The following is a 20,668-nucleotide window of genomic DNA, read 5'->3' on the forward strand; positions in this document are numbered from 1 at the left end:
ATGGAAACAGGCCTTTTGGCCCAACTTATCCATGCTGACCAGGTTTCCTAAACTGAACTAGTCCCATTTGTCTGTATTTGGCCCATATCTCTCTAAACCTTCCCTATCCATGTTCCTGCCCAAATGTGTTTTTTAATGTTATAATTGTATCCACCTCTTCCACTTCCCCTGGTAGGTAAGTGATGCCCCAATTCCTGTACTCAATGTTCTGACCAATGAAGGCAAGTGTGCCAAATGCCTTCATCACCACCCTGTCCACCTGTGATGCCACTTTCAAGGAACTATGTACCTGTACCCTTAGTTGTCTCTGTTCAACAACACTCCTCAGGGGTCTACCATTAACTTTGTAAGTTTGTCTCACCAAAATGCAAGACCTGAATTAATCTCCATGAGCCATAAATACATTATTTTTTTAACGCAGAGGCAAGAGCATGCCCACTGAGCCATGTTAGCAATTCTCATGTCCACTTCCACACTCCTAGTCAAGAGAGGAAGTACAATCACCTAGGAGAGCTACAACTGATCCTCCTTCCCTAAACTAGTGCTCAGTCGTTGTTGACTGAGGACAGCACAAGGCTCAGTATGACTGACAGTAAAGATCTGGCTCTCCTATGTTTTAATCTAAGAAGTGACTATAATGTAAAGAACAGCTGCCAAAAAGCTGAAACTCCCCCAAAGAAGTCATTACAGTCTCAAAGGTAGCCTTACATATTGTGTTTAAAAATTAGGCTAGAAGCGGACCATGAACCTTGCCAGGACCTAAGCTATTTCCATCACTGTGTCACTCGGGTTCTCATTAAGTGCCGTTCATACCAAAGGTGGATTTAGAAGCTCATGAACAAAGATGTGATGCTAAAGGCATGGGAACTATTTTCTACAAAGTTTTGGAGACATGATATACCTTCTTCCTGCTTTTAACTTCTATCATTGTATAACCTCCTGGAATTCTGCCTTTAAAAACACATATAGTTTCTCCTGGGATGATTGGAGATACTTTAAATATGAGAATATCAAGTATTTGAACTTTACCAGGTCAGGTTCCATTCATTGGCACTTTAACCTCAGGTGTACCATTTCGTGTACTGAAGCCTTTCACAATTGGCAATTGTGTAATGCCCTCAGATACCCCAAAGAGGGTATTGTCAATGCATCTAACCTGCACATCACATATCCCAAAGCCAACTATTCCCTTTCCAACACACATGTGCAATGATCCCATTTGGCAAATTGCTTTACATTCTCAGACGGGCAGCATGGTGGCTCTGTGATTAGCACTACTGCCTCACAGTGCCACGGATCTGGTTCTGATTCCAGCCTTGGGCCACTGTCTGTGTGAAGTTTGCACATTTACCCTGTTTCTGCATGGGTTTGCTCTGTGTGCTCCAGTTTCTTCCCACAGTCAAAAAACATGCAGGTTAGGTGGATTGGCCATGCTAAATTACCCATGGTATTCAGGGATATGCAAGTTAGGTGGATCAGCCTTGGGTAATGCAGGGTTACAGGGTTAGGGTAAGTGGGGTGGTTCTGGCTGGGATGTTCTTCAGAGAATTGATATCGACTCGCAGGGCCAAATGGCCTCTTTCTGCACTGTAGGAATTCTATAAACTGATACTCACTTCCCTTGATAATTCAAAGATTGCATGAATGTAGCCAGACTGAGAATATGCTTAACTTTCTTTAAGTGAATTTTTAATTTCCAATAGCTTCAAAAAAGACTGTAGTCAATCAATAACACAAAGCACAGAACCAAGTTCTAATGCAAAGCACACCCAAAACATAAAATATTCTTTCCTTGTTTGGTGTCTTATCAACCTGCTGCAATGTTCAATCATGTTTTCTTCCATTAAGCCAATAAACTACAGGTCAAGAGATTACTGCTAAAGTTAAGGATAAAAGTTGAATATGTGCATATGACATTCTCCTGCTTGTGTTTCTTAAATGGTGGAACTGGCTGAGAAACAGGACATACTCCTGTTCACTGGTCACTGCTTGAATGCTTTAACTCCCTGGGGTGATGTGGGGCAGGCAACTGAACAATGACTGCTCCTGTGGAAAAAAAAGCCTATCAGGTTGTCAGTTGAGTTGACGTATGATGCCACCTTTGGTATGGAAATACAGAGGGCACATGCATGAAGAACACCCACTGCACTGTGGTGTTATCCATTGAATTAGTGACAGCATAACCAAAGGTAATCAAATTAATAATAAGAAGGAAAACTTAAACCTTTTACTTTGGCAAATTTATTCTCTCTCTCGGATTTGTACTACATCAGTGATTGGTGGATTCACCTGACCTCTTTCTTCTTTAGTTTCAAGTCTGAGTTTGGGTGCCTCAGGGAGTTTGGTTGTGTAAGGAGAATTTTAATGCCAGCTTAGAGAAGCTGAAAACACTGAGGAGCCAGAATGTAGCACTGGAATGTCAAGTTCAACGACCAGAAGGTATGGCTGCTATGAGCTTCACCTGATGAGGATTAAATATGCAGGGAAATATTTCAGTGACCTCAAAATGAGACTGCACCTGTTGGCTCATTTGAGTACGGCAGTGTAAAATATTTTTAAATGTGCACTAACATTTTTTTTACCTGTTTCGTTTCGGTTCTAAAAAGAACTGTGCAACTATTTAATACTCTCTCTATATCTCTATCTATTAATCTATTTAACAGCCTACTACCTGTCCATCTGCATGTTTAAATATAGAGATGAATCTTTTGCTAGAAGCAGGGATCGTTTTCAAAGAGTCAGGGTTCATGGCACCTCAGAACTATCTCCTTTAGAATGGTAGGTTTAAACTCTCTACTTCTCATGCACTCCCAATACCACCAAACAATGCCTGGCTCAAGATATGCCACCCACTCCCGAAGCAATGCCAATGGTGTCTCTGGTCCCCATGTATCGTCCATAAAGCACCCATGATCTTTCATGCTCCTGATGACAAGTTATCCCCCTCCCCAAAATAGTTTCCTTATACCTCCCCCCCCCCATGACTTGCAATGGCCATTCATCCCCATTTATCGCTAGAGTAGTAATCCTGAGCCAAAGGCTAATGTTCTGGGGAATTCTGGGAATTCGTCCTTGGCAGATGATGGAATTTGCATTTAATAATAATATATAGAATAACAAGTTAGCCTAATGGGGACCATGTAACTATTGTTGATCATTGTAAAGGCCCATTTGTTTACCAATGTCCTTTAAGGATGGAAATCTGCCACCTTTAATTGGTCCAGCCTATATTTTCTTCCTGACCTCCAGCTTTGTGGTTAATTCTTAACTGCTCTCTGGGCAATTGGGGAATAGGCAATAAATACTGGGTGACCCAGAGATATCCACATTCCATCAACAAATAAAATAAAATACACTTTGTCGAAGTAGTTAACCCTATACGCCAGCTTTTCTTCAAAACAAGAAGATTTTAAAAAGATCAGTCAATGACTATTGAAGCCTAAGATACATAACTAAGCTTGCCTGAGAACCCAAATATCCATTACTCTGTCAGTACACCTGAGCCCTTGCTTGATTGATTACTTTGGATCTGACCTATGCTACAAATTTCAGATGCTGCAGCTTTCAGCTTTTAAGACTTGAAATGATCTGAAATGGTTGACATTTTTGGTGCCTAGAGGTAAAAAAGAAGTCATTTTTAACATAGTGGAAAGACTCCAAGTAATTACTGTTTAAATAAATAAATAAATGGCAATTTTACAATGATGTTAAAATCTCCCAGCCTATTCCTTTACAAATTCACCAGTATAGAAACTTGACTTCCTGGTTAAGAGATGTCAAGTATCTAATTCAGTGACCTTCTGGACAACCCATTTCTTCAAGACAATCTAGAATAGAATAGAATAGAGTAGATTAGATTAGATTAGATTCCCTACAGTGTGGAAACAGGCCCTTCGGCACAACCAGTCCACACCGACCCTCCGAAGAGTAACCCACCCAGACCCATTTCCCTCTTACTAATGCACCTAACACTATGGGCAATTTAGCGTGGCCAATTCACCTGACCTGCACATCTTTGGACTGTGGAAAGAAATCCACGCAGACACGGAGAGAATGTGCAAACTCCACACAGTCACCCCGAGGCTGGAATTGAGAATATCTTTTGTTGTTATGTGTACTCAAGTATAGGAGTAAAGTGAAAAGTTTACAATGTCACTCCATACGGCACCTTACTCATACAAAGTACCTAGGTATAGATCTTAGATACAAGATACTTAGATACAATCCCGTTATAATCCTCTTTTATATAACTCTGAGTATTGGAACTACTTAGACTACCCAGGAAATAAAGTACTTTCTTCACTGGACAAGCAATGTGTGTCCCTCACTGAACAAAGCAACTTGTATGCTATACTCTGTTCCTTTTGTTACGAATTGAAAAAGTACATTATTCTGTTTGAACCCACAATTGCCTTCTGCTGGTTTGATGCAGACTCAGGAGTTAAGAAGCACGTACATGTTCCCCTTTATAAAAACACACTGGTTATAGACAGTAAGGAATGGGAGTAGGGGTTTCTGTTCTCTCTGCTCTTTGTCTGTGATAACCAGATTGCCCCATTGCTTTTTAAGAACTGTTAATTGAGTTCAGGAGGGATTTCCACTTAAATTGGGTTGAAATCTCACCTCCTAGAGCAGCCCTCCATCAAAGAGCCAAGAGTTCTTAGATACCAGTAGTGCCACTAAGGCTAGTGGCTAATCCTGGGACCATAGAAGACTGAGGGTGATAGTAGATGGAAAGTATTCAGCTTGGAGCTTGATGACCAGTGGTGTTCCACAGGGATCTGTTCTGGGACCTCTGCTCCTTGTGATTTTTATAAATGACTTGGATGAGGCAGTGGAAGGATGGGTTAGTAAGTTTACTGATGACAGCAAAGTCAGTGGAGTTGTGGATAGTGCCGAGGGCTGTTGTTGGTTGCAACGGGACGTTGACAGGATGCAGAGCTTGGCTGAGAAGTGGCAGATTGAGTTTGACCTGGATAAGTGTGAAGTGATTCATTTTGGAAAGTCAAATTTGAATGCAGACTACAGGGTTAAAGTCAGGATTCTTGGCAGTGTGGAGGAACATAGGGATCTTGGGGTTCACGTCCACAGATCCCTCAAAATTGCCACCCGAGTTGACAAGGTTGTTAAGAAGGCGTATGGTATGTTGGCTTTCATTAGCAGGAGGACTGAGTTTAAAAGCTGTGAGATTATGCTGCAGCCCTACAGAACTATGGTTAGACCACAATTGGAATATTGTGTTCAGTTCTGATCGCCTTATTATAAGAAGAATGAGGAAGCTTTAGAGAGGGTGCAGAGGAGATTTACCAGGATTATGCCTGAACTGGAGGGCATGTCTTACGAAGAAAGGTTGAGGAAGCTCAGGCTTTTCTCATTGGAGCAAAGAAGGATGAGAGGTGGCTTGATAGAGGTGTACAAGATGATGAGAGGCATAGATAGAGGGGCTAGCCAGAGACTTTTTCCCAGGGCGGAAGTGTCTATCATGAGGGGGCATAGTTTTAAGCTGATTGGAGAAAGATTTAGGGGAGATGTCAGAGGTAGGTTCATTACACAGAGAGTGGTGAGTGTGTGGAATGCACTGCCATCGGTGGTAGTAGAGTCAGATAGATTAGGGACATTGAAGCGATTCTTGGATAGGCGCATAGATGACAGTAAAATGTAAGGAATGTAAGTTAGTCTAATCTTAGAGTAGGATGAAAGGCCGGCACAAATTCAAGGGCTAAAGGGCCTGTAGTGTGTTGTACTGTTCTATGCTTAGATTCCCTACAGTAGGGAAACAGGCCATTTGGCCCATCAAGTCCACACCAACCCTCCAAAGACCCATTTCCCTTTGACTAATGCACTTAACACTATGGGCAATTTAATATGGTCAATTCACCTAACCTGCACATCTTTGGACTGTGGGAGGAAACCGGAGCACCCGGAGGAAACCCACATAGACATGGGAAGAATGTGCAAACGCCACACAGACAGTCACCCGAGGCTGGAATCAAACCTGAGGCCCTGGTGCTGTAAGGCAGCAGTGCTAACCACTGAGCCACCCCAAATGTTCAATGTTCTACAGCAGACCTTTATGGAAGCAGGCTGAGGTGAAGTCAGAATTAGAGCTAAGTTCGGAGATCACATGATGTGGTATGACTTTATGAGGGAATATGCCCAGAACAAAGTAATCAGCTTTTGGACATGTGACAAGCAGCCACTCCTGATCTTAGCTATAGCACATAGTGTGAGGGAGTTATAGTTGTGTTTTCCTGTCACAAAATTTCTGAACCTTTGTAATGAATTTGTCAGAAATTCCTGCAATATACCTTTAAATGATCTGAATCTATATTTAGTTTACCAATGCTGCTGTGAGATTGGTTAGTTTGTGTTCGGCAATTGATGAACTACAGTGATGCCAAGGCCAGGTTTCGTGGACCCTGTCAAGGGAGGAGACCCTGAGTTGATCCGGGTAGTCGAGCGAGATGGGTGAGCCTCTTGGCCTTCTGTAAAATTGCAGCAGAGACCGACATTGCTGTCCTAACTGCTACCTCCTGCCTCCCCTCCAGGGACTGTAAAAGTCAGTCCCAGACTCCCTGTCTGTAAGGGATCTGAAACCAAATGTTATCATGTCTTAATGCTGCCAATATTTTTGAAAGGGCACCTATACAATTGAAATGCTGTGTTTGAGCCTGAAAGCCCTCAGGCACAATTATCACCACACCACATCGTTGCTCACTTATACCGAGTGTATGATAGGGCAGATCAGATAGCCAGCTTTCCACTCCTCTCACATTGTTAGCACCAAGTTCTTATCTTCTCTTGTACACTTACTGCCCAAAGCCAATGGAGTTCATGGCTCCTCAATGCTCTGTTTGTCAACCTGCCGCTGTCAGCTGCCCAGCTCAGTGTCTCCAGTATCGACAAGCTGTACCTTGAACAGTCTGCTTTCTTCAGTGCATTAAGCTGGTCAGAGAAGCATTCAGGTCCAGCTGCCACTCTATCAGCTGTCTGCATTGCTTCACTGCCCTTCTTCACTGTTTTATTACTAAATCCGCAAGCTCCTATATCATTTCACAAGCCAGTAGTGTCCTTTATCACACTATTTATTGTTTGCAGATGGAGGGTTGGAAATAAAGCCCTGCTTTCTTAAAGTTTATTTCTTTTTTCATATCCGAATGTCTCTGGTGAGGCCAGCATTTTATTGCCACCCTTAATTGTGCTTGAGAAGGTGGGAGTGAGTCATCTTCTGGCAATATAATGTAGTGTCGGCACACCCACTGTGCTGTTAGGCAGTTCCAGGAGTTTGACCCAGCCATAGCAAAGAATGGATTCAAGCCTCCAGCAATGCTGCCTTGCTTTCTGACAATACAAGATGTGGAGCAGGTAGTTCTCCCCTCGCTGTCATTTCACCCCTACAATGTGGAAGCAGGCTACTTGGCCCATTGAGTCCACATGGACCCTCCGAAGAGCATCCCACCCTGACCCATCACCTCACTGTATCCTTATAATCCTATACTTACCATGGCCAATTCACCTGACTTGCACATCTTTGGATTGTGGGAGGAAATAGGAGCACCTGAGGAAACCACTGGGGAGAATGTATACACTCCACTCAGGCAGTTGCTCGAGGTTGGAATCGAACATGTGTCCCTGGGGCTGTGAGACAGCAGTGCTAATCACTGAGCCACCATGCCACTCCATCTTCTTTATCCCTTTGCCCTCTCTTTAATGTAAACTGCTTTATTTACAAATGGTCACGCTGGTTATTAACTAGACTCTGATGCCCATTTTTCTACTAACTCTTGGCGAATGGACATTTGTCAAACATTAAGGTTATTCTCACTGAGGTAGTCCTGAGTCATTGCAACTTTAAATATCTTGAAAAGTATGCACAATTCCACAACTTACCTGTCTTTTAGACCCAGATTGACAGAAAGCACATAGCAAGTTTCTGTACTTAAAAATAAACTTTATTAATCACAAGTAAATCAATTCTAACCACAGATAACCAGGGACGAGCCATTGGCATATATCTCTACCAATTAAAACTCTGACCCCCTTATAAACTCTTCACCAACACACAAACGCACACAGATAGACGCAGACTGGAAAAATAAAAACATCGGTGCGATGGATGGAGGGAAAGACTGAGAAGACAGTTCAATAGTCGCTGTCCACAGGGTTTGCTGAGATGGTCCTTTTTGGATCAAAATGCTGCTTCTTTGTCTCCTTTTTCCAGATACTTCCACTTACTTGAAAGAGGCAAAATGAGACTGGTTCATCCATATTAAGGCATTTGGACACATTAATTAAAAGTTATGGAATACAGCAATGAAAAGAGGAAATAACCGAACAGTATTCAGGCTTTAGCTGCTTTTCACTGCAGAGAAAAAAAACACAGCTCCTTCTCCTCCAGAGGTTTAATGGTTTCTGCCAAAGCAATCATTCCCCTAAGTTGTTTAGCTACCTTGAAGACACAATGTCTTTGTCATTGGTAACTGGTCATTAGTCCACAGACTAATCAACTTCTTGTTGTCAACCAAAGACCTATTCATACATATTCATTGGCTCCAGCTCATCTGAAAGCCAGAGATCAACTTCTGCTTGAACAAGAGCTACATAACTGATTGATTCCTGACAGATAGCATGACTGGCATCTGAGGAGAATGTGGATCAGTTAGGACTATATTCATTGGAGTTAAGAAAAATGACGGGTATCTCGTAGAAGCCTATAAAATTCTAACAGGACTAGAAAAAGTAAGTGCAATTCCTAATGACTGGGGAGTCCATAAAAGGGGTCACAGTCTAAGAATGTGGAGCAAGTAGGACATTTAGGATTGAAATGAGGAGAAATCTCTTCAGCCAGAGAGTGGTGAACCTGTGGAATTCCTTGCCACAGAAAGTGGTTGGGGCCAAAACATAAATGTTTTCCAGAAAAGGAGAGATATAGCTTTTAAGGTTCGAGGGTATGGAAAAAGTATGGGACAAAAGCAGGAACAGCATATTAGGTTATTCGATCAGCCATGATCAGATGAAATGAGCCAGCTTGAGTGTCTGCATGGCCTACTCCCATTCGATGTCCCTATATCACTACTTCACTAATGACTATAATTTCATCAAGTTCTTCTCTTCCTTCAAGCAACTGATTCATAACTATTACTGGGAATTTTGAACGATAGTGAAGACAGAAGCAAAATATTTATTCATTACATCCATCACCTGTGAGTGTGGTCCTGCATCCTCGCTGTTCTAGCTTCCTGCTTCCCTCAAGTAACGTCGCTTGTGACTGAAGCGACAATACTGGAGTGACAGTCCAGGTCGCAGAGGTCACATCTGTACGTGGGCATTGGTCTGCTGGAGCTGCTGCACTCCTTCCTTCGTGCCCGCTTGTCTGCTGCAGCACTCATCTTTTCCCCTGTTTTGAGGCGTTAGTTCAGGGTACTTCTCCCTTTCATGTGGTCAGCTGCAAGCCTTTCCCAGGACTCCATAACGATATCAAGCGCCTTCATGTCCCTCATGCAGATGTTCTTGTAGCGCAGCTGGGGATGTCCATCACCTTGTCAATTACTTTGAACTCCAAACTCTCACCCTTTCATGTAACTTTACTTAAACTTTGCCTTTTTTACCTATTGATAGGAACTCTTCTTATCTGCTTTTGCATGTCTGGCTAGCTTCCTTGCATGTTCTGATTTATTTGACCTGATTAAGTTTTTTAGTCATTCTCTGCTATTCTTTGTGATCTGACCAGCCATCTGATCTGCTACTCACCTTTCTGTAATAATGTTCTTTTCCTTTAAGTTTGATGCTTTTCTAATATTGCTTAGTCTTAAAACTGCATTACCTGCCTGATTTGGAATATTTGCAATAACACAACGAGTTCTGCCACAGAGATTTTAGACAAGGACTTTGATGAGGTGACAGACATCAAAATGATAAGCATACAATGCAATGATGTTTTATGCATTGACACCCTTACCAAAGAACATCTCATCACCGTCAGGAAGCAAATATAAGACATTGAACAGCCCTCTCAACTGGTATAAAAGACCCAAGGCATTATTTTAAAGAAAAGCTGGAGAGGTGTGGTCAATATTTATCCCACACTAAAGTCAGTAAAACTGACTTTTTTGTCATTATTACTGCCTGAGGTGTACAAATTGGCTGTTAATTATCTGACATTACATCATTGACAACCCATCAAAAATGCTTAATTCATTGCAAATGCTTTGGGGCCTCCTCAGATCATGAAAAGCACAATGCAAGTGAAAGCTCTTTCATGTCTCTAAAGTCATGCCTGTGAGAGATGAAGATTTCTGCCGTGGTTTACAATAAATCACAATTCATAGAGAGAGTTCCTGTGACTGCACTGAGGAGGACTACTGCAAAGCATTCACTTGTAATGCCTTACATAGCTTTAAAAAAACATAAGTATATGTTTGATGTGGCAGAGGCTGAGAACTAAGATAGAAGAAAGGTTAAATTTAATAAACCAAGATGTCCTGCAATATTCTAAAGATGTGGAGATTCCTCCATTAATTTAACCTCCTTAATTCTAGTGAAATTCTAAAATATAGTTGTTTATCTTATCAAATCTTACATATAATGTAACAGCATTTTTTATCTTATGATTCAATATTCCCAAAATATCAAGTGGTTATTATCAAAAGCCAATATTTTTTGAGTGGCTTCACAAATCCGAGAAAATTAGCTTCTCACTTAAAACGATGCAATTCCGCTTAAAGCTTTGAGAAAATGCATTCCTTAACGTTACTGCAGGAGATTGTTCATTTAAAATGTTGTGAGTCTCAGTTGAAGCATTGAGAAGGGGAAGGATAGTGCTGTTTGGAATCAGTTCAATGATTTTGAGCCTCTCTCTGTATTTGACAGAATCTGGAACAGCAATCATTCTTCTGTGAAATGAGGAGGCTCCTGATCTAGTTGGGTGCCGACAAATTTTATGGAAGCTGTCAAAACCACTTTTTTGTTGATTTGAAACAGGGGAACTGTTCTCCAGTGGCAGGTGGATTGATAACCAGAAAACTTAGATATAAGATAGTTGGCAAAAGGGCCAGAGGGAATTATTTTTACTTGCTGGTTGTGAAGTTTGGAAGCGCATTGCTTGAAAGGTTAGTTTGGAAGCAGATTCATTGATAAATATCAAAAGGGAATCGTTTAGACATTTGCAAAGGAGAAATTGCAGGGCTGTGGGGAAAGTGAATGGAAGGGGGATAAAAGGATAATTCTTTCAATACTCAACACACCCACAATGGGTAGAATGGTTGTCTCTGTTCTTGGAAAGTTGAACAATTTTATAGCTAAATGTTAACTGATTTCAGAGAACATAGAACAATACAGCCAGCCTGTGAGGTAATCTAAGCCCCTATATTATCCCATCGTCATGCACATGCTTTTCCAAGGACTGTTTAAATGCTCCTAATGTGGCTGAGTTAACTACATTGGCAGGCAGGGCATTCCATGGACTCTCTGAGTAAAGAACCTGCCTCTGACATCTGTCTTAAATCTATCACCCCTCAATTTACAGCAATGCCCCCTCGTACAAGCAGATGTCATCACCTGAGGAAAAAGACTCTCATTGTCTACCCTATCTAATCCTCTGATCATCTTGTATGTCTCTGTCAAATCCCCTCTTAGCTTTCTTCTCTGCAATGAGAACAGACCCAAGTCCCCCAGCCTTTCCTCATAAGACATTCCCTCCAGACCAGGCAACATCCTGGTAAATCTCCTTTGCACGTTTTCCAGTGCTTCCACATCCTTCCTGTAATGGGGTGACCAGAACTGTACACAATATTCCAAGTGAGGCCACACTAGCGTTCTGTACAATTGCAGCATGACATCACGGCTCAGGAACTCAATCCTTCTACCAATAAAACCTAACACACCGTATGCCTTCTTAACAGCACTATCAAGCTGGGTGGCAACTTTCATGTACATGGACACCAAGATCCCTATGAACATCCATAATACCAAGAATCTTTTTGTCGACCCTTTATTCTGCCTTCCTGTTATTCTTCCTAAAGTGAATCACCTCACACTTATCTGCATTGAACTCCATTTGCCCCCTCTCAGCCCAATTCTGCAGTTTATCCAAGTCCCCCTGCAACTTGTAACATTCTTCCACATTGTCCACTACTCCACCGACTTTAGTGTCATCATCCACTTATGCGTGCGTCTAAGTCATTTATAAAAATGACAACCAGCAGTGGTCCCAAAACAGATCCTTTATGCACACCATTAGTAGCTGGACTCCAGGCTGAATATTTTCCATCAACCACCACTCACTGCCTTCTTACAGAAAGCCAGTTTCTAATCCAAATTGCTAATTCACCTTCAATCCCATGCCTCTGCATTTTTTCCAACAGCCTACCATGTGGAACCTTATCAAAGGCTTTACTGAAGTCCATGTAAACCATGCCAACTGCCCTACCTTCATCCACATGTTTGGTCACCTTCTCAAAAACTCAATGAGGTTTGTGAGACATGACCTGCCCTTGACGAAACCATGTTGACTATCTCCAATGAAACTGTTGCTTGCGAGATGATTATAAATCCTATCTCTCATAATCCTTTCCAAAACTTTTCCTACAACGGACGTAAAGCTCACTGGTCTATAATTGATTGGGTCATCTCTACTGCCCTTCTTGAACAAGGGTACATTTGCAATCCTCCAGCCCTCTGGTACTAAACCTGTAGACAATGACGACTCAAAGATCAAAGCCAAAGGCTCCGTCATCTCCTCCCTAGTTTCCCAGAGAATCCTCGGATAAATCCCATCTGGACAAGGGGACTTACCTACTTTCACACCTTCTAGAGTTGATAACACCTCCTCCTTACTAACCTCAATCCTTTCTAGTCTAATAGCCCATATCTCAGTCTTCTCCTCGACAATATCCTCCTTTTCCTGAGGGAAAACAGATGAGAAATATCTATTTAGCATTTCTCTGACCTCCACAGGATCCACACATGACTTCCCACTTCTGTCTTTGACTGGTCCTATTCTTACTCTGGTCATCCTTTTATTCCTCAAATACCTATCGAAAGTTTTAGGGTTCTCCTTTATTCTACCTGCTAAAGATTACTCATGTCCCTTCCTTGCTCTTCTTAACTCTCTCTTTAAATCTTTCCTAACTAATCTGTAACTCTCCATTGCCTCACCTGAACCATCTCGTCTCAACGTCACATAAGCCTCCCTCTGCTGTTTAACAAGAGGTACAATTTAAAAAGTTACAGGGTCGTAGAGATGTACAGCATGGAAACGGACCCTTTGGTCCAACTCGTCCATGCCGACCAGATATCCTAACCCAATCTAGTCCCACCTGTCAGCACCTGCCCCATATCCCTCCAAACCCTTCCTATTCATTTAGCCTTTTAAAAGTTGCAGTTGTACTAGCCTCCACCACTTCCTGTGGCAGCTAATTCCATATGCATACCACCCTCTGAGTGAAAACGTTGCCTCTTAGGTCTCTTTTATATCTTTCCCCTTTCACCCTAAACCTGTGCCCTCTAGTTCTGGACTCCCCCATCCCAGGGAAAAGACTTATTCTATTTATCTTATCCATGCCCCTCATGACTTTATAAACCTCTATAAGGTCACCCCTCAGCCTTTGACACTCCAGGGAAAATAGCCCTAGCCTATTTAATCTCTTCCTATAGCTCAAATCCTCCAACTCTGGCAACATGCTTGTAAATCTTTTCTGAACCTTACCTTCTCACTTCCTCCCTGCCTGACAGGGACATATCTACCAAAGACACACAATATCTGTTCCTTAAACTAGCTCTATATTTTGATTGTCCCTACCCCCCTGCATTTTGCTGCCCCATTCTTTGCCTCCTAAGTTTTGCCTAATCATATATTACGGCCCTTGCCCCATCGATAACTCTTGCCCTGTGGCACGTACCTACCCCTTTCTATCGCTAAACTAAACGTACCAAATTATGGTCACTCTCTCCAAAGTGCTCACCTACTATTAAATCAAACACCTGTCCTGGAGCATCCAGTGTGGCCTCCCCTCTTGTCGGCCCTTTGACACAATGTGTCAGGAAACCCTCCTGCACACATTGGGCAAGAACTGATCCATCTGACGTACTAGAGTTATAGCATTTCCGGTCAATGTTGGGGAAGTTAAAGTTCCCCATAATGACCACCCTGTTCCTTTCACTCCTACCCAGAATCATTTTGCCAATCCACTCCTCCACATCCCTGGAACTTTGTGAACGCCTATTAAAAAACTCCCAGTAGTGTGACCTCTCGTCTCCTGTTTCTAACCTCCGCCCATACCACCTCAGTAGACGAGTCTTCATCAAAAGTGCTTTCAGCCACCGTTATTTTGTCCTTGACTAACAAAGCCACACCTCCCCCTCTTTTACCACTCTCCCTGATCTTAATGAAAGATCTAAACCCTGGAACCTGCTACATCCATTCCTGACCCTGGTCTATCCATGTCTCTGAAATGGCCACAACATCGAAGTCCCAGGTACTTATCCATGCTGCAAGCTCACCTACCTTATTCTGGATACTCCTGGTGTTGAAGTAGACAGACTTTGAACCAGCTTGCTGTCTGCCAGCACACTCCTGTGACCGTGAAATCCTATCCAAGTCCTCCCTACTCTCATCCTCATGTGTATTGGAACTACAACACAAGCTCCCAAACTCCTGATGAGCTAGTTTAAACCCACCTGGGTAGCACCAGCAAATTTCCTACTCAGAATATTAATACCCCTCTGGTTCAAGTGAAGACTGTCCTGTTTATAGAGGTCCCACCGTCCCTAGATTACATCCCAATTATCCACATACCTGAAACCCTCCCTCCTGCACCATCCCTGCAGCCACGTGTTCAGCTGACATCTCTCCCTATTCCTTGCCTCGCTATCATGTGACACGGGTAACAAACCAGAGATAACAACTCTGCTTTTTCTAGCTCTTAGCTTCCTCCCTAGCTCCCTGAAATGCTGACTGACATCCCTCTCCCTCTTTCTCCCTATGTCATTGGTACCTACATGGACCACAACTTGGGGTTGGTCACCCTTTCCCTTCAGGACCCCAAAGATCCGATCCGAGGCATCACAGACCCTGGTACCTGGAAGGCAACACACCAACCATGAGGCTCTTTCGTTCTCAAAAGACCTTCTATCTGACCCTCTTAACTATTGAGTCCCCAATGACTAGCACTCTCCTCCTTTCCCCCCTTCCCTCTGTGCAACAGGGACAGATTCTGTGCCAGAGACCTGCACACCAGTGCATGCCCCTGGTAAGTACGCCCCCCACAACAGTATCCAAAATGATATACTTGTTTTTCAGGGGAACGACCACAGAGGATCCCTGCACTAACTGTTTCTTTCCCCCTTCCAACAGTTAGCCAGCTTTCGTTTTCCAAAAGTAACTACTTCCCTGTAACTCTTATCTATCACATACTCTGCCTCCCAAATGACCCAAAGTTCATCCAGCTTCTGCTCCAGTTCCAACACAGTCTTGGAAGAGCAAAGGTTGGGTGCAGTTCCTGCAGATGTATTTGGATGGGACAATAATGGTATTTCTCACCTTTCCCAGCAGGCCCCTGGTCCAAGCTCCCACCCTTCCTTCTGCTGAAAACAGAAAATCATGCAATTATTGTATTTCAATGACTTGAACAAATTCCACTTTTTTTTTTGATCTGAGCAGAAATAAGTTTATGTAATAAATAATAATTTGAACCAACATCAAAGTTTACTTTAAAACTATAGCTGCCAATAAAACAGAGCTGTGAAGTTTTCAATTGCAAACTCTATACTTAAATTTGGAATTACCAATTCACATATCACTGTTCCACCCCTATTTGTACCCTCCTCATAAATCCTTGTATTTTTCCAATTTCTCTCTTTTCACCCCTTGTATTCCCTCTGGGCTTATCTCGTCCACAAGACTTACTTTTTACTCCCTTTGGCATCATTCCCAATTAACTGCTCAGTGTCCAATTTCCCTTTCTATTCAGTTGGCACTGTCAAAGGTTTCCTCTCTTTAGTTGTCTGGCTTTCAAAATCACCATAATGCCACAAGCCCACAAGATGTAGGCGCAGAGGTAGCCCATTCAGTTCTGCCCTGCCATTCAAAGAGATCAGGCTGATCTGATAAGCCTTAACTCCACTTCCCTCTGAGCCTTGATTCCATAAATGATTAAAAATCTAGCCTTGGATATACTTAATGACCGAGCCTCATCAGCCTCAACACTATGGTGGCTCAGTGGTTAGCCCTGTTGCCTCACAGCACCAGGGACCTGGATTCAATTCCAGCCTAGAGCAACTGCCTGGGTGAAATTTGCACATTTTCCCCATGTCTGCGTGGGTTTCCTCTCACAATCACATGGATGTGCAGGTCAGGTGAATTGTCACGCTAAATTGCCCATAGTGTCACGGGTAAATATAGCGTCTGGTTAGGTTAATCTGCGGAGGGTCGGTACGGATTTGTTGGGCCGAAGGGCCTGTTTCCATACTGTAGGGAATCTAGTTTAAACCTGCTATGCTAATGAATTCCTCAGATTTGCGACCCTCTGAGAGAACACAGTTCAGCCTCATCTCTGTCCTGGTAACCCTTTCCTCTGAGATTATGTCCTGTGATGCTAGACTCGCCCATGAGGGGAAACGTCTCTATATCTATTCTGTCAGGCCCCCTAAGAAACCTTTAAGCTTCAATAGAGTCACCTCACATTCTTCTAAATTCCAATGAGTACCAGCCCAACCTACTCTACCTCTCCTCAAGAGAAAATCCCTGTGTCTGGAATCAATGTAGGGTACTTCTTCCAATGGAAGATTAGGAGACCAAAAATTGTTCACAGTATCCCAGTTGTGGTCAAATTAGTGCCTTGCAGACTTTTAGCCAGACCTGCTTACTTCAATTCTTCTCAACTCCATTGCCTTTGAATCAAAGACCAATGGTTCATTCTCCTTCTCTATTATCCACTGAGCTTGGATGCTGGCTTTTTGTGATTCTTGCACAAGGAGACCTAAACCCATCAGTACTGGAGCTTTTGGCAGTTTTCTCCTTTAAAATAATATTCAGTCCTTCTATTATTCTTGTCAAAGTGCAAAACCTCATATTTTGCCACATCAGATTCCATTTGTCAAGGTTTTGCTCACTTGCTTGACCTACACATATATCTCTGTAGACACTTTGATGTCAGTCAATGAAGAGGGAAAGGTGAAGCTGCTTCAGTTTTAGTAATATCAATGTAATAGTAATTCATTCAGTATTTTATGTATTTTATTCAGAAATGAATTCTGTAATCCAAGATGGTGCCAGTACATGGCAACACTATCCTCTTTTCACTGTACCTAGGTTCAAATGATAACATATTAAATAAATCTACAAAATAAATAAATCTTTGGATCATCCTTACCACTTGCTGTCCCACCTATTTTTGTGCAATCTACAACACTGGCAAAAGTACATTAACTTTTGTCATCCAAATCATTAATATAAAAATGTAAATAATTCTTGTCCCATCACTGATCCCTGTGGCACTCCAATTCCTTTTTTGTCTTCAATCCTCAACCTCTCTGCATCATTTGACCTTACCAACAATTGATCTTTCTCAAAAATAAGTTCTATATTGTCTAGCTCAGTGGCATTGCCCTCATTTATTTCCTCACTTATCCATTGAATCTTAAACAAAGCAATTCCAGTAATGGATTACTTTGCTGCATCCTTGTTCCTACCTCTGGAGTCTCCCAAGGAAGAGTCTTCTCCAAACTGTTCTCCATCTTCATATTTTCTTGGGAACATCATCTATAAACAGGGGATCACTTTGAAAACATTCATCTCTACGTCTCCACCATGTCCCTCAACCTGTTCATGGTCTTAGCTTTGTCAGACTGCTTGTTCGATATTCAGTTCTACAAGAATCACATTTTCATCCAGTTAAATGCTGGGAAGTCAGAATCCATCATCTTAAGCACTGACCCAAAAGCTATACAAGGGTATACTTCCTATTCCAGCCATTATCTCAGACGTAAACAGATTATTTGTACACTTTTTAATCTATTCAAATCCATAAACACACCATACAACAAGTATCTCCTTCCTCCTCCACATTGTTACCCATTTCTGAATCGGTCTCCACTGATCTGCTGCAGAAGCCTTCATCCACATCTTTACCACCTCCCAAACTTGGATGCTCCAAATTTCTGTTAACCTCTCTCCCATTCCCCCACTTTCCATTCTGTTTAACATTTTCTAAACTCTGCTGTCCATGCTGTACTCAACAATGAGGCTCAGTTATCCATTGATACTTGCCTTGCTGATCTTCAATGGCACCAGGTTCCTCAATATCTCAAGTTAAAAATTCTTATGTTTGTGTTTAAGACCCTCCAATATTGTTATCCCAATTTTCTACTTCAGATCAAAAAGCCACCCCATCTGAAATTTCTCCTCCTCTGATTCTGGATTAATGTGTAACCCCTTTCCCTTCACCTTTCAACTGATCACTATCTTCAGTAATCAAAACCCAAGTTATGAAGATTTCACCTCTCTCCTCAAATCTTTAACCTTTCTCCCTATCTTCCACATTAAATTATTTTAAACACCTCAATTTGATCACCCTTTACTCTCCTATATTTAAGGGAATACCATCTTAATTTATTCAACTCTGTAATGAAGCTGAAGGTATGTACTGTACCCTTAAGAGACTGTGAATGCTGTTTTGCACTGAGAGCTGACAAGTACCTGTCATATGACTAGCTACCAGCCCTAGAGTGTAATAGAAAATTGAAAACATGTAATATTTAGTTGTGAAATGGATACCTGAGTTGGTTGCTGTTTTGATAACAATTCAAATTTAACCAGGCAGTTTAAATTATGCCCCAAGATACTAAAACCCAATCAAGTTTGAATTTATTGTTTTGGCCAACATCTAACCAATGAGATGATGCGGTGTTGAGAGAATAAAAAAATCAGGCAGTTTGAAAGTCAGACAGAGTAACTGCCATCAAAACACTCTCTATCAAAGGTACCTTTTCAGATGAAACATTTTCACAGTAAAAGAAAGAAGATGGCTTAGGGAGATCTTCAGCTGAAAGAAGACAAACACCGAAGATGACAGTCACTGTATAGTTTTCAAATTAAGTTGATGTAATTTTAATAAGTGTTTTATTGGAACAGTATATTGTTATAGAGTTGGAGGCAGATAATAAGCAGTTAAGAGAAAGGAGGGGCTTAGAATTGTGAATATTTCTTGTTTAGTGTTCACTTTTAGAGTTAAAGAATAACTTGATATTAATTTTTATAGACAGTAAAATTTGGGAGTTTTCTGTCACTCATACTTTAACAGCTTATGAGGCGGGATGAGCTTTTCTGGGTGTTTGGTTTAATTAACAGAAGGATTCACCATCCTGTCAGAACAACCCCTTCTTATCACTTAACCATTTCAGACAGCGTCATCTAAAATACCTTCATGTCCTTCCTATGGAACAGAACTGAACTCAGAACAAAAATCTAACTGGAACTTTATTGAATTATAACATAACTTCCATCAATTTTTATTCCAATTTTCTTGAGATAACAGTTAACACTTTGTCAGCTTTATGAATTAATGTACTCATCCTTTAGCTTTTAGTGATTACTGATCTTGGACCACAAACTTCACTATTACTTCAAAATTCCTCGCATCTTGTCATTTAGAAAACTTATCTATTTATTTTCCTTAGTTCCAGATGGATGATCTTACACTTCCCCCACAATTAACTGCATGTACCACAGTTTTACTCACTCACTTAAACTATCAATGTTCATTTAGATCTTTTTGTACCCACCTACATTATTTACAGTGCTGCCTAACTAGATGTTATCACAATCCTTGGATAAAAGCTCACTATTCCTTCAATTGTGCCATTTGTAAATGTAGAGAAGTACTGAGACCCGAATACAACTCACTGGTGAACATTACAAAAGGAGTATGAAATAACTCCACAGTCTCCGGTATACCATTTATTTACACATGGAGAATCCTTCACACTGATCTAGCTCCCTCAGAGCCAGCTCTCAGAATGAAAAGGATGTCTAACATGTTCTTATCCATTAGTCAGGGCTCCCCGATTGGACCAGACTAACAGCCCCAATCAGGGAACTCATATTCTGTGAGGTCCATCTGGCTGACCCCAATACAATCAATACAGAGTACATATGCATTCTACATACTGGTTGTCTCTTACCTTCTGACAATTTACCTTCTCATGACCATAGATTGTCTCCAATGCCATCTGGTCTGGTTTTTGTTAGCCGTCTCTGATATGGAACCTTCTGGAAATTGATTGAAATAGCATTTCCTGCCACTTTTTTAATGGACTGCATTAGATACCTCCTCAAACAAACACACTGGACATAACTTACACTTTATAAACCCATGCTGGATGTCTAATCAGTGGATGTTCAAATCTTTCCAGTTCTTTTGTCCACTATAATAGTCTCAAATCGTTTTCACTGTAGCTGTTTGACTAAATTGTTTCTACAAATGAATAAGCTATGCACTGAAGGAGCTGATTGCATAATTAATAAACTGAAGAACAAAAGGTTGCTTAAGAAAACTTGACATGAGCCATGGTGAACCATCATGCTTCTCCCTGAAAATGATACCTTACCAAAAAGTACGAACATAGTGAAAGAACAGAGTGATTATAAAAAGGGTATTCAGCCTCTTTATGT

The sequence above is a fragment of the Chiloscyllium plagiosum genome, chromosome 24 (assembly GCF_004010195.1).
Source record: "Chiloscyllium plagiosum isolate BGI_BamShark_2017 chromosome 24, ASM401019v2, whole genome shotgun sequence".
Classification (NCBI taxonomy): Eukaryota; Metazoa; Chordata; class Chondrichthyes; order Orectolobiformes; family Hemiscylliidae; genus Chiloscyllium; species Chiloscyllium plagiosum.